This window comes from Rhinolophus hipposideros (genome assembly GCF_964194185.1).
Source record: "Rhinolophus hipposideros genome assembly, chromosome: 15".
NCBI lineage: Eukaryota > Metazoa > Chordata > Mammalia > Chiroptera > Rhinolophidae > Rhinolophus > Rhinolophus hipposideros.
Window position 1 is genome coordinate 38,649,632 of NC_138061.1, and position 14,068 is coordinate 38,663,699.

Consider the following 14,068-nt stretch of genomic DNA (forward strand, 5'->3'; position numbering starts at 1 on the left):
TGGGTTTTAGAGGTTCCTGGGTTTCATATCTCCAAGCCCTGGACTTGTTTCTTTGGTTTTCTATGTGGATAGGCTTTGAGTCCATGCTTCGTGACCCATCTGCCTGCTTCCCCTCTGCCCTACACCCAGGTGTGCTGGTCAACATTTAACAACGGCTCTTGGGAAAAGAAACAGCCAAATTCCAAGGCCGATTTCAAGCTATGGTACCAAAATTCCTGAAAATGTCTTGCAAAATTCCTGAAAATGTCACAATTGTGTTCTCAGAGCTGGTACAAGCTGACTCCAACATACTCCCGGCTCTGCCTGCTCCCCAGCATATCACAAGCCCCCTCACTAGAAGAAGGCACAAGTTTCAAGGCAGGCTGGAGGGGCATCAATGTATGGATCTAATATTCTTTAATATAGCATTATTAAAAAGGTGCAGGTAAAAAGGAAAAATAATCAACTAATATTTTTACCAAAAAAAAAAATATATATATATATATACCTTCCTCTGCTTTTCATTGCAGATTCTACTTCATTCGTGTATTAATAGTGTGTACACTGAGAGGCTCTGAAAAAAAAAAAAGAGACAAAATACAGTGGTTTAACAAAAAACAATTCATAATAATTCAATGGTAGGTGGGAAGTCTAGGATAGATAGGCAGTTCCACTCCATAGTATCATCACCCAGGGACCCAAGGTAGCAATCAATTCTGCCACTCCCAGCAAGTAGTTTCTTTTCCTTGATCTAAGATGACTGTTCCCATTGTTACTATTCCCAGTTGTGAGGAAGAAAGTGCAAGACAAGAATCTTTGTCCCAGAAGATGACCTGAGGTATATCAACTTTATTTCCTTTGTTTTACTTTACATTGAACTTACTTTACATTGAAAACTATGTGATAAATAGTCAGAGCTAGTTACAGGAGGTTGATAAATAGAGTCAATAATGGACGATCACGCATCTAGCTAGAAGTTTACTTATTTCATTGCTAAACATTACAAGAGAAGAATAAATAATAGGGGAGAGTAGTCGTTTCTTATTTCATAAAGAAGTTTGGGTTCTGAATGTTTAAATCCTTTCTTAGACAAGGTGGAAATCTTAGGAAGAACAGGAGGAAATGAGCTCTAAAGTCAGGAGGATGCATTTTCAAACTGTGGGTCTCACCTTCAAAACCAATGTTATCTTAAGGTAGAATTTCTCTCTCTTATATGTTTAGTGATTGCAAAAGCAACGATTCTTATACATAATTGAAATACTACATAATATAGATATACATAATATAGAAATACATAATATAGGAAGCAAAATTTCTGCAATCCACCCATAAGGTAATATAAACATAGGACTATTGAGCTTTATTTTGCAAAAATTCCGTTTTTAGCAGGCTCAAAACCACCCCTGCTGGCTGCTGTAAGAGAATACCATAGGCTGGGTGTTTTTTCATCAGCATTAATTTATTTCTCACAGTTCTAGAGGCTGGGAAATCCAAGATCCAGGTACTGGCAGATCCAGTACCTGATGAGAGCCTCCTTTCTGGTTCAGAGACTGCTAAATTTTTTCTATGTCCTCAACATGCAGGACGGAGCACAAGAGCTCTCTGGGATCTCTTCCATATGAGTACTAATTTCATTAATGAGGACTAGGCCCTGATGACCTAATCACTTCCCAGAGGCCCCGTCTCCTAATAACATGACATTGGGGGTTCATTTTCAACATGTGAATTTGGGGAAGACACAAACATTCAGTCTGTAGCACCTAGTAAGAAAGTATCTAAATAAGACATGTGCAGATGTATTTGTTTTATAAATACATCAAGTTGTAATATTTGAAAAATTATTCCAAATTAAATAAGTGGAATTATTTCAAGTTCCAAATTATTCCATAAGGAAGAAATTTGGGGAAAGTGAGAAGTTAAAAGAAATAAAGAATGTACACATAGACTGAAGTAGAAGTAGCCCTAAGACATTAAATTAATTAATTAACAAAAGCAAGTTGCAGAAGGATATAAATAATACCATCGCTACTGTTAATGGCAAAACATTTGCCAAAAATATTCTATATTTAGTGGATATATATATATATTTATTTATATATATATATATATCTGCCAAGTATTATTTATATAACTTCAAATATACATATGTGTGTGTGTGTGTGTGTGTGTGTGTGTGTGTGTGTGTATAAAATCAGTGAAAACTCTCCAGGATGGGTCACCAAAATTTATTTTATCTCCATTACATTCGATTTATATATTTAATCACTTATTTAATGGCTATACGTAATATATTGAACCACTCCTCCATCAATGCACATTTATTTACATTATTTCCAGTCTTTCACTATCACAATAATATTGCAAATAGCATGCTTATTTTTATATATTTGTCATTACAAATTTATTTTCCATGAAAGTTTTTACTAGAATTAGACATGTTAGGTCAAAAAGATTAACATTTCTAAATTGAATAGATGTTATCAAATTGCTCTATAATATGTTATAATTTTCCTATTAGAGCCGGAGTGCTCATTTCTCTACATTCTTGCCCTCAGGACTATTATCATCTTTTTAAGCTTTGATAAATAACTTCATTTTGTTTATAGACTAAAGGGAGTCTATCATGAGATCACTGTGAAAGTGACATAAAAACAATGAAACAAGGATTGCAAATTGTGATAGAATAAACGCGATTAAATTAAAGACCTCCAGCAACCCACTAAAGTTAAAGATCAATGGCCTCAGGGTTTTTCTTTTGAAAATTAATTTGGGGAAGGTATTCTATAATGTTGTAAAGATTTTGTTGGGTATCCGATGGACATGCGTCCTATTTGGGAGACCACCTCAGGGATACTGTGGATACCTGATCATGGCATTGTACATCAGAAGCTAAACATTAATGAATGCCAACTATAATTTTATATATATAATGTGATGGTTCAGTGTGAGGTCGGAGGGATAGTGGATGGGGGGAGGGGGGTTCACAGTATGAGGGATATAAATGATGAACGTCTAAGTATTACCTTGTTTTGTACACCTGAAACTAATAAATAAATTAATTAATTAAAAATAAATAAATAAATAAAAAAATAAAAAAAAATAAAAAAAAAATAAAAAAAAATAAATAAATAAATAAAAAATAAATAAAAAAATAAAAAATAAAAAAAAAATAAAAAAAAAAAAAAAAGATCAATGATAGAGTAACCTATTGAGTCAGATTTATTCTAACTCAGTAATGAGAGATAGAATATTGCCATTCAGATTTTATTTTCAAAATTTTCCAACTCAATGAGTTTGGTAGAGAAAGATTAAGAATACTCCTCCCTAGATTACATTTGAGTCCACCATGTGTGGTACAGACTAGCTTGTAAGCATAATATACAGAAACCACATTCTCTTTGGTAATGAAAACTACTTTCTTTTTTAAACTCTAATAAAGTCATGGGCTTCAGAAATTTACAAGCTATATATATATACATATATATATGTATATATATATATATACATACATATATATATATGTATATATATATATATATATATATATATATATATATATATATATCCCCAGAATAATAGTCATACTAAATTTTGTCTGAAACTAGGGACCAAATGCACTAACCATACAAGAGTTGCAGCAGGAAAATACCCAAAGCTATTTACAGTACTTCTTTTCCTTTAGAAACAAATTTAAAATGTTGTTTGATAGTCAAAGGTACTTAATTAAAAGGCATTAAAATTTGAAAGAAATTGAAGTAACAGAATTTTTTTTAACTTTGCCTAGGCACACCAACACATTATGGACTGATTAAAATTCAAAAATCTCCAAAGTTTCTGTGGGTGTGTGAGTGTGTGTGTGTGTGTGTGTGTGTGTGTGTGAATTTATGCATGTGTCTTTTTTCTCTTTTTGGTAAAATATAAATATGAAATATATTTTACAGTTTTAATGTGATTTTTCTTCTGATAAAGTGGACATAAATATGAAAATGATTACTATATCTGTCCTACCAGCAGATATACTCAGGTTGATAGGGCAGCCATAACAAAGTACCATGGACAGGGTAGCTTAAACAGCAGACATGTATTTTCTCACATCTCTGGAAGCTAAAAGTCAGAGGTCAAGGTATCCGCAGAGTTGGTTCTTCAAAAGCCCCTTTTTATTAACAGCGGCAAACATGGTTCAAAGACTGACCCAGACCACTGACTCAGAATTTCTTGACTTATTTTTCTGAGAACTGTAGAAATTTTTTGTTGTTATTAGACAATTCAAATTTCAAACTGTATAATATAAAATTAATATATTTGGACCATAGCATTCAAGTCCTGTTAAATAATATAGAAGTGGGATTTAATAAGAAAATATAAATTTTCTGGATCCTTCCATGGATAGCTAATACATGCAAGTAGCCATTTTGGCCTTCTGACCATGATCACAATGGATCTTGCCACTATTTTGTCACTTGAACCTGGACTAGGCTATCACTCCCTACAGATAATGATCATTCTATAGATGAACTTCATTTTCCATTGCTGCTCCAGAACATGCTAGAGTAGCCTGAATACATACCAACTATGACATGTTTAATATCAAAGTTGTGTCCTGAAATATTTAGATAGATCAGATTACCAATGTAGGAAAATAGAAATTAGTCCATTTTTCATTAAATAAGCAGTTTTTCTCACATCAAAGCCAAGAAAATCTAAAGACATTTCCTAATGTCTAATCACTAAATCAAGTGGGAGGGGGGGAACTATTTCAAGAAATTGCAGCAAACATTTTACAAAGCATGAGTATTCCATTTCTTTGGGGACATTTAAAGATTAAAAAACTAATATCCTGAGTTAAAATTGCTAGGGGACATAGTTAATGGAGGGAATCAAAAGCTTTAAAATCACTTGTGAAATAATCAATACTAAAAATCTGTACACTAAGCAAATGCTCATGCAAAAACTAAGATTTGGTAATAAGGACCCAAAGCAAAAACAGACATAGCACACATTAACCTGTCGAAGAGACCCAGAAAATGACCTCAAATAGACAAGCATAAAAATATACTATTTAAGCTTAGTTTTGGAAAATTATGTCTAGTAAAAACACAACTAAGCACCAAGTTCACAAATTTTATATCTTTTGTATTTACTTGTATATGAAGAAGGCTGCAGAATGTGCATAGTTCTTCAGTGATTAAGTTCAATGTTTATAGTGTTTTGCTTCATAATGACCTGTATTTTAGAAGTCCTCTGGAACTTGGCATATTGATTTTAGGATTGTATGGACTGTATCTGATTATCATAATCAATATTATAAGTTCATAATATTATATTGTACTGAGAAAATACTATAAAAAGATCTCATGAATTTTAGCATCTTTTAATGTTATGTATTAAACGTGCAAAAAAGCCATTAGTAGTAGCTAACAGAAGCCAAAACAACCAAAGGGGATAAATAATCTCCGGAAATGTTAACTTTGAAAGAATGCACAAACCTAGATGCCTCTATGAAGCCTGAAAAAGGAAGTCTGTGGATTTCTTCCTAGTTACTGTTAATTCAGGTAACCAGTGTTGGTAGTTAGGTATACTGAACCGAGAACTAAATACAGTAAGTCTAAATACAGTCATGTGATCTTAGACAAGTAATTTAAAATTGCTCATCCTTAGATTCCTATTTTTAGAGCAGGAAAATGATGGTATCTACTTCACAAGGCTATTATGAGAGCTAAATGATGTCCAGTTATTAAAAGTGCCTGATATGTAGTGAAGTGCTCAGAAATGTTAGCTACCATTAGCTACTATTACTACCTGTTGGAGACCCCTCCTCTTTCTGTCTGGACCCAGTGATGCTCACTTCTTATCAACTTGGCTCTAGGAGGGGTGTGTGTGTGTGTGTGTGTGTGTGTGTGTGTGTGTGTGTGTGTGTGTGCAGAGAGAGAGATAGAGAGAAACAGAGAGAGAGAGAGGGAGTTTAGACATAGAGTTGCAAAACCACAGTACAACTATCAAGAAATTAACCTTGATTTCACCACTTTTTCCATTAATATCCTTTCTCTATTCCAGGATCTCACACTGCATTGACTTGTCATGTCTCCATAATCTCCTCCACTTTCTGACGGTCCCTCAGGCTACCATGTCCTTAACACTTTCTAATAGCACTGGGCCATTACTTTGTAGACGGTGACTCAATCTGGCTTTATTTGTCTGATGTTTTCTCATGATTTCGCATGAAATTCTGCATTATATGGAAGGATAGCACAGAGGAAGTGTGCCCTTCTCAGGGCATCATGTCAGTAATGATTCCAATATGTACGAGTGGGAATGTTAACCTTGTTCATTTGGCTAAGGTGGTGGCTGGCAGGATTCTCCCCTGGAAACTTACTATTTTTCCTTTTATAATTACTAAACATTCCAGGAGAGAAAATCTGAGACTATGTGTATATTCTATTTTGGCTTCAAATTTCACCTACTCTTCCAGCATCCCTCCATGGATCTTGTCTATGGCAACTATTGTGGTGTTCCAACCGTGATTTTTAAATTTTTTTTACATTCCTTATATATTTATTAATCTCAATTTTTCTCAAAGAATTTTTTTTTCATTTCTCCATCATCTATTCAGTCATTTAGATAAACTCATGCATAATTATTTTTCCTTTGGTTGATAATCCATTACTATACTTATTTTGTTGTTCATGTTGTAGTTTTGGTAATTGAGAGCTTTGTAAGATTAGTTTTTAAGCCCTTTTAATGTGCCTCTATTTTTTTTAAGTACTTCCTTATATACTGTTACCACAAAATGCTCCAGGATTATCTTGTATTTTCCATGCTCTAGTCCTGACATCAACCAGTTCTCCAAGGAGCCTTGGTTCCTTTTATTGTAAAATAGTAATTAGAAACCAAGATCTGGGTTCTAGGTGTGCTCATTGCTACTGGGGACTTACTGGTTTAAACCCTTCTTAGTAGATAGAGTTGAGAAATATATATACATGTGTGTCTACTAACTTGTGCACAGACACATAGCTACATTTATTTCTGTATCTGCTTTTCTGTGTCTATTTATACATTATGTGTAACTTTTTAAAAATGAGTCCATACTGGTACCTGTAACTTCAGTCTAGCATGACAGGGTTCATTCTCCCCTTCTCTCTTTCCCTTATTTGTAACTTCCTCCTCCAGCAGTGAGAAATTCTCCTCTCATTAGCGATAATATATTTATTTATTTGTTCAATCCTAGTATGCAAATAATTTAGAATTCCTAACCTAGATTACTGAGAAAAACAAAATTATAAACTAGGGTATATTCTTTGGATTTTCTTTATTTTGCCTTTAGCTTTACGGTATCAAGTCAAAATACTTTTCCAGTGTTACTTAAGTTAGTTACTTTCTTCTCCATCTGCTTAAGTGTGGATATATTATTCATTTATAATATGGTTAGAGTTATTTGCCACAGTCTGCATCCCCCCAAAAAAAATATTAGTTTTGTTTTTGTTTTCATATAATGAACATCACTTTTGTGTTGTACAATTCTTTAGGTTTTAACAAATGCACAGAGTCATATATTCACCACCACAGTTACACATAGAACAGTATAACCTTGAAATTTCTGCCATGCTACACCATTATAACAACTCCTCTCCCTATGCGCAATTCTTGACAACCACTAGTCTGTTTTTGTCCTTACAGTTTTGCATTTTCCAGGGTACCATAGAAATGGAATCAGGATATATATATTGTACACAATATATAATATTGTACACAATATATAATATTGTACACAATATACAATATATATATATATCCTGATTCCATTTCTATGGTAGCCTATATATACATACATATACATATATATATATATATATATATATATATATATATCTCCTACTGTGTTTCCCCAAAAATAAGACCTAGCCAGACCATCAGCTCTAATATGTCTTTTGGAGAAAAATTAATATAAAATCCGGTGTTATATTATGTTATATTATGTTATGTTATGTTATATTATACTATATTAGACCTGGCATTTTACTAGACCGGGTCTAATATAATATAACATAATATAATATAAGACCAGGTCTTATATTAATTTTTGCTCCAAAAGACGCATTAGGGCTGACTGTCTGGCTAGGTCTTATTTTTGGGGAAACACGGTAGACAGTCTTTAGGTTTGGCTTCTTTCACTTAACAAAATGCATTTAAGTTTCATCCATGTTGATGCATGAATCAATAGCTCATTCATTTTCTTGCTGGGTAGCATTACACTGTATGGATGTACCATAGTTTGTTTCTCTTGACCAGCCCCTGAGATCCAGGAACCGATCTGCTGTTGAAAGCGAGGCCTCAATGTTATGACAAATTGATTTGTTGTTTGCAGCTAAGCCATGTTGTTCCCTTATTGACATAAATAATCTTACAGAACATCCATTTCAGGCAAAGTCACTGTGGAAGCCACAAAATACAAAAAATCCCACTCTCTCACTAACAAATGGCTACTTTCTTTACTAATTTCAGCTTAACCTTACTCTTGTCCGGTCTCTTTATAGATAAGATTTACTGAGAGCCATCCAACTGTTTTACTACACCAAATCTAGAGTGAACCTCTGTTTCTTTAGGCTTTCCCAATAATTATTCAACCAACACCAGATCCCATAAGTTCTTTCTAACATCCTTGGACTGAGACACCTCACAGTTTCCTGGGGTGAGCATTTCTCTGTACTTCAATATAACAAACCTAACTTGTTTAACCACAGGTAGGTTCTTGGTGATCTCTAGCTGAAGGGCATCAACACTGTCATTACTGCTGAAGGACATCCGGGTTTGTTTCCAATTTTTGGTGAGTATGAATAAAGCTGCTATAAACATTTACATAGGTTTTTATATGAACATAAGTTTCCATTTCTCTTAGGATCATTTCTAGGAGTGGGATTACTGGATCATATGGTAGGTGTATATTTAACTTTCTTTAAGAAATTATCAAACCATTTTCAAAGTGAATATGCCATTTGACATTTCTAGCTCCAATGTTTGAGCATTCCAAAAGCTCCACCTCCTCCCCAGTATTTAGCACATTTTTACTTTTAATTTTCGACATTCCTATAGGTATGTAATAGTATCTAAATGTGGTTTTAATTTGTACTTGTCTAATTATTAATGACATTGAGCATCTTTTCATATGCTTATTTTTCATCTCAAATCTTCTTTTATGAAATGTCTATTCAAATCTTTGCCCATTTTTAAAATTAGATTGTTTGTTTAGCTTTGGAAAACCTTCAGATATTCTATTAGATTGGTGGAAAAGTAATTGTGGTTTAAAAAAGCAATTGCGAAAACCACTATTTCTTTTGCACCAACCTAATAGTTACAAATACTTTGACAGACATGGGATTTGCAAATATTTTCTCCCACTCTGTGTCTTGTTTTTTTTTTTTTTTATTCTCTTACACAGATGTGTTAAATTTCTGCAATCACTGAGCTATTCTCATTTTTTCACATATCTGAATAATTCTTATTCTGTAATAAAAAAAAAATCTTAACCAGAAAATTAGAGTGAAGACCTAGGGTGAGAAAAAATAAGAATGGAGGTTGGCAAGGAATGAGGATTAAGAAATAAATCAAGGGAGAGGCTCACACTGATTACTGAAGAGTATGATTAACTCAACCCTTGATGGCTGAGGTCCAAGTGTGTAAAATAACCACCAAATACCTAACCACAATACAACACACCAATGACCTCCAATGGCTTCTCACAGCTCTTAGATTAAAGTCCAAATCTGTACTGTACCTAGTTCCTGTCAACCATTGTTTCTGTCCCTTATCACTATATACAGACACATTACCTTTAAATTTGTTTCTTCTAACTTAAAAGCTTTTGCACAGCAAAAGAAACCATCGACAAAAATAAAGAGGCAACCAACTGAATGGGAGAAGATTTTTATAAACGGTGCCTCCGATAAGGGTCTAATATCCAAAATATACAAGGAACTTATGAAAGTCAACAACACCAAAAAAACAACCCAAAAGAAAATGGGCAGAGGACCTGAAGAGACATTTCTCCAAAGAGGACGTACAAATGGCAAATAGACATATGAAAAAATGCTCACCATCATCAGAGAAATGCAAATAAAAAACACAATGAGATATCACCTCACCCCAGTCAGAATGGCTATCATCAACAAGACAAATAGTAACAAGTGTTGGAGAGGCTATGGAGAAAAAGGAACCCTCATACACTGTTGGTGGGAATGCAGACTGGTGCAGCCGTTATGGAAGGCAGTGTGGAGGTTCCTCAAAAAAATTACAAATAGAATTACCATATGACCCAGCAATCCCTCTCTTGGTTATCTACACAAAAAATCTGAAAACATTTATATATAAAGACACGTGTGCTCCAATGTTCATTGCAGCTTTGTTTACAGTGGCCAAGACATGGAAACAACCCAAATGTCCTTCGATAGATGAATGGATAAAGAAGTTGTGGTATATATACACAATGGAATACTATTCAGCGGTAAGGAAAGATGATATAGGAACATTTGTGACAACATGGATGGATCTTGAGAGTATAATGCTAAGCGAAATAAGTCAGACAGAAAAAGCAGAGAACCATATGGTTTCACTGATAGGTGGTATATAAACCAAAAACAACAAAAGAACAAGACAAACAAATGAGAAACAAAAACTCATAACACCGACAATAGTTTAGTGGTTACCAGAGGATAAAGGGGGTGGGGGTGGGAGATGAGGGTAAGGGGATCAAATATATGGTGATGGAAGGAGAACTGACTCTGGGGGGTGAACAGACAATGGGATTTATAGATGATGTAATACAGAATTGTACACCTGAAATTTATGTAATTTTACTAACAATTGTCACCCCAATAAATTTTAAAAAAAATGTGTCTCCTATATGCAACGATCCTTTCTTCCTTAGATCCTTTACTCTGGCCTTTAGCTCTGCCTAGAGGATCACATCCCCACACGTGCTTCTTGTTGTCACTTAATTGTCAATACAAATGCCACCTCATCAAATGCACCTTTCTTGACATAGCAACAAAAAGCACATGGACCCACTTTTCACTCTCTTTCACAGTTCCTTGTTTTAACTTCATAGAACATGTACCATTTGAAATCACCTTGTTCTCGTGGTGATCTTTTTCATAGTCTCGCTCCATACGTCCCTACTCACTGAAATGAAAGTTACTCGGCATGCCTGTCTGAAGCACTGTTGTAATGCAGGCACAAAACCCAGCAGCCATTACATAATAAACATTCAGTACATATTCTTTAATGAATAAGTAACTGAATAATAACTACTTAATGAACAAATAATTTATGTGGTGATTAAAAATACCCAATATAATGCTGCCACATGTCCCTAATTCTCTGAAGAGAGCTCTAATTAATAGATATTAGAACTTGTATGCTTTAGCCCTTAGTAAGAATTTATGAGCATCTACATTCAAAATTTTCAACTATTCAATTATTCTTGTTGTTAAAGTAATAAATTATCCCTTATAGTAATTAGGTGAATAACAAGGATCAAGACCAATTTAAAGATTGCTGTCACATGCATATAACATTTTGATACCTGACTTATTTCAGTGCTAACTTTAAGCAATCCATATGTTATTTGGGTGCATTTTACTTCTTTTCAGACATCAAGATGGTTATTTCCCTTATATTTTCTGCAGCTGTTCTAATACAAGCTTTAAAACTCCCGTGATCTGAGGCAGTTGGTTAACATTTCATGAGCAGCGTAAGAGTTGGGATTGAAATTTATTCTTTTGAATCAAGAGACTGAGCCTCTCTTCCAGTCTTTTTCCTTTGAATTATTCCTTCAGTTCAGTTGCTAGTTTCACCAAGTTCCCATTCAGTTCTTTGAAATGGCAACTGATTAATTCAAGATGACCCAGTTAACTGTGAGGTACAAACATTTGATCTATAAGAGCATTTGGGACACTTTAAATCATATTTTGACAGTGCTGACAAATACTTCCTACAAAACACACAATTTAGAAAATGTTTTTAAAGGCTTTCATTAGGACTCAATGAATTCATTTTTGCATCATCAAGTGGATATGTTGCCAATGTTTTTCCTAAGAAACAGTGTGCCAATTATCATTCAATCATTCATTATTATACATCATTCATTATTATATGTATGTATATATGTATATATGTGTGTATATATATGTATGTATGTACATATACATGCATACATGTATATATACATATACATACATACATGTATATATACATATATACATATATATACAATCATTGTGCTTGCCACTAGGAATATAACAGTGGACAGATGACATGATCCCTGTATTCAAGATGTTTTGAGTTGAGGGGAGATAATGCTAAACTTACTCATTTGACATATCTTACCACTTCCCATTATTTAATAGGCAATTATAATAGCATTGTAAGTAGTATAACAGAGTGTTATAGATGCACATTAAAGGGGCACCCACCTTTACTGGCAGTAGGTACCAGAGCAGAAAGTGATTATGGCTGGCTTCCTTCTGGAAGCCATGGCTAAATTAATGCTAAGGCACAGTATATGAATAAAAACCAGCTAGGTAGCCATGGCTGTGGGCAGGGTCAGTGAGGGATTCGGGCAACTAATAGGGTTTGAAGAGAATGGAGCGAGAGGCAAACTAGAGAAGTACCTCAGTATGATAGGAATACAGCTCTGTATGAGTGGGCATACTATTATCTAAAAGATATTAACAACTCTAAACTAGATTAATAACTTAGAGAAATTGCAATGATGAGAGAATTGTTAAATTCTTGCTCAGCGGGTTAAGCCCCTAACAGCTGGACATTTTTATTTTTTCATTACCTTGAAAATGAGGCAATGATTGTTTCCTGCAAGCTAAGGGAAATGGATTTGGACCCAGAAGATTAAGAACAGTGCTCAAATGGATTTAACACTTTTGAAATTTAGTAAAATCTCCTGACTTTGTCTTTTTTTGGTGTGAACACGTGAAGTTGCTGGAGTCCAAAATCCCCTAAGGGGCAGGAAAAATAGGCCTGAGTGTCCTTGCTTGGTAATGAGAGAAAACTGCACAGGGAAAGCATAGTGGAGCCATTGAGTCTCAAGTGAGGTATTTTAGGTAAAATGAGATTTTTAAAAGGAAACAAGAACATGATTACATAACCTGGCTACATATCTTCTGAAATGTACAGAAAATATACTTGTGATATATTTATAAAATGTGAGCTATTGCTAATAGAAAAGCATTTCAAATTCTTTTGATAGGTTATTGGAAATGAAATACTAAGGTTTTATGACTTTTTATCGCTGTAGGTCACTTTTTGAATTAAGACCAGGTCAGCACACACTGGCAGTCACTATTATCTAATGATTGTATTTGATCTTGTGAATTGCTTTTACACCTGCCACGCTCTTTTCAGCAGATGAACAAAAGAAGTGTCATTATGGTTGGACAGAATAACAGTAGACTAGGGGCAGAGAGACAGGAGTCCCAGCTCTGTCACAAATTATCTGTTTTTTCTTAGGCAAGTCACCTGAATTCTATGCATTTTTGTTTAGACTCTAAAATGAAGAAGTTATTCTGGGTCTATAAATCCATTATTCAAAAATTGAACCTCAAATTATACTTCTTTGTCTACAAAATAGTGGAGTGAAGAATGAATCAAAAGCACAAACTAACCTTTTTATAATAGACATTGTTTTTTTCTGCCAAGAGGTTGTCAGAAAAGAGAAGTTGAAGAAAAGAAGGAACACAGAGACCACTCACAATTTGGAATGACAAAGCTGCCTTGTGGCAAATGATTTAAGTGTCATCAGCACTATCTGACAAGCAGAGTTGAAGATTTATGAAAGCCCTCTGGTTCCAAAACTTCATCATCTCTAAGAGTTGGGATTTTCAGCATTCAATCAATTGAGCCTACCCACAGTCATAATTCAACAAGACTGTGAATAGATGACCCATCAAAGGCACCCTCTTATATGCTTACCGGCCTAGTACAGGGGATAGACATGTGCTCAGCCCAGAATAAGCCTGAAACTTTTACTCAAGAAATTATGTGGGGCCATCATTCATCTGTGCCTATAATTCATAACGCAATT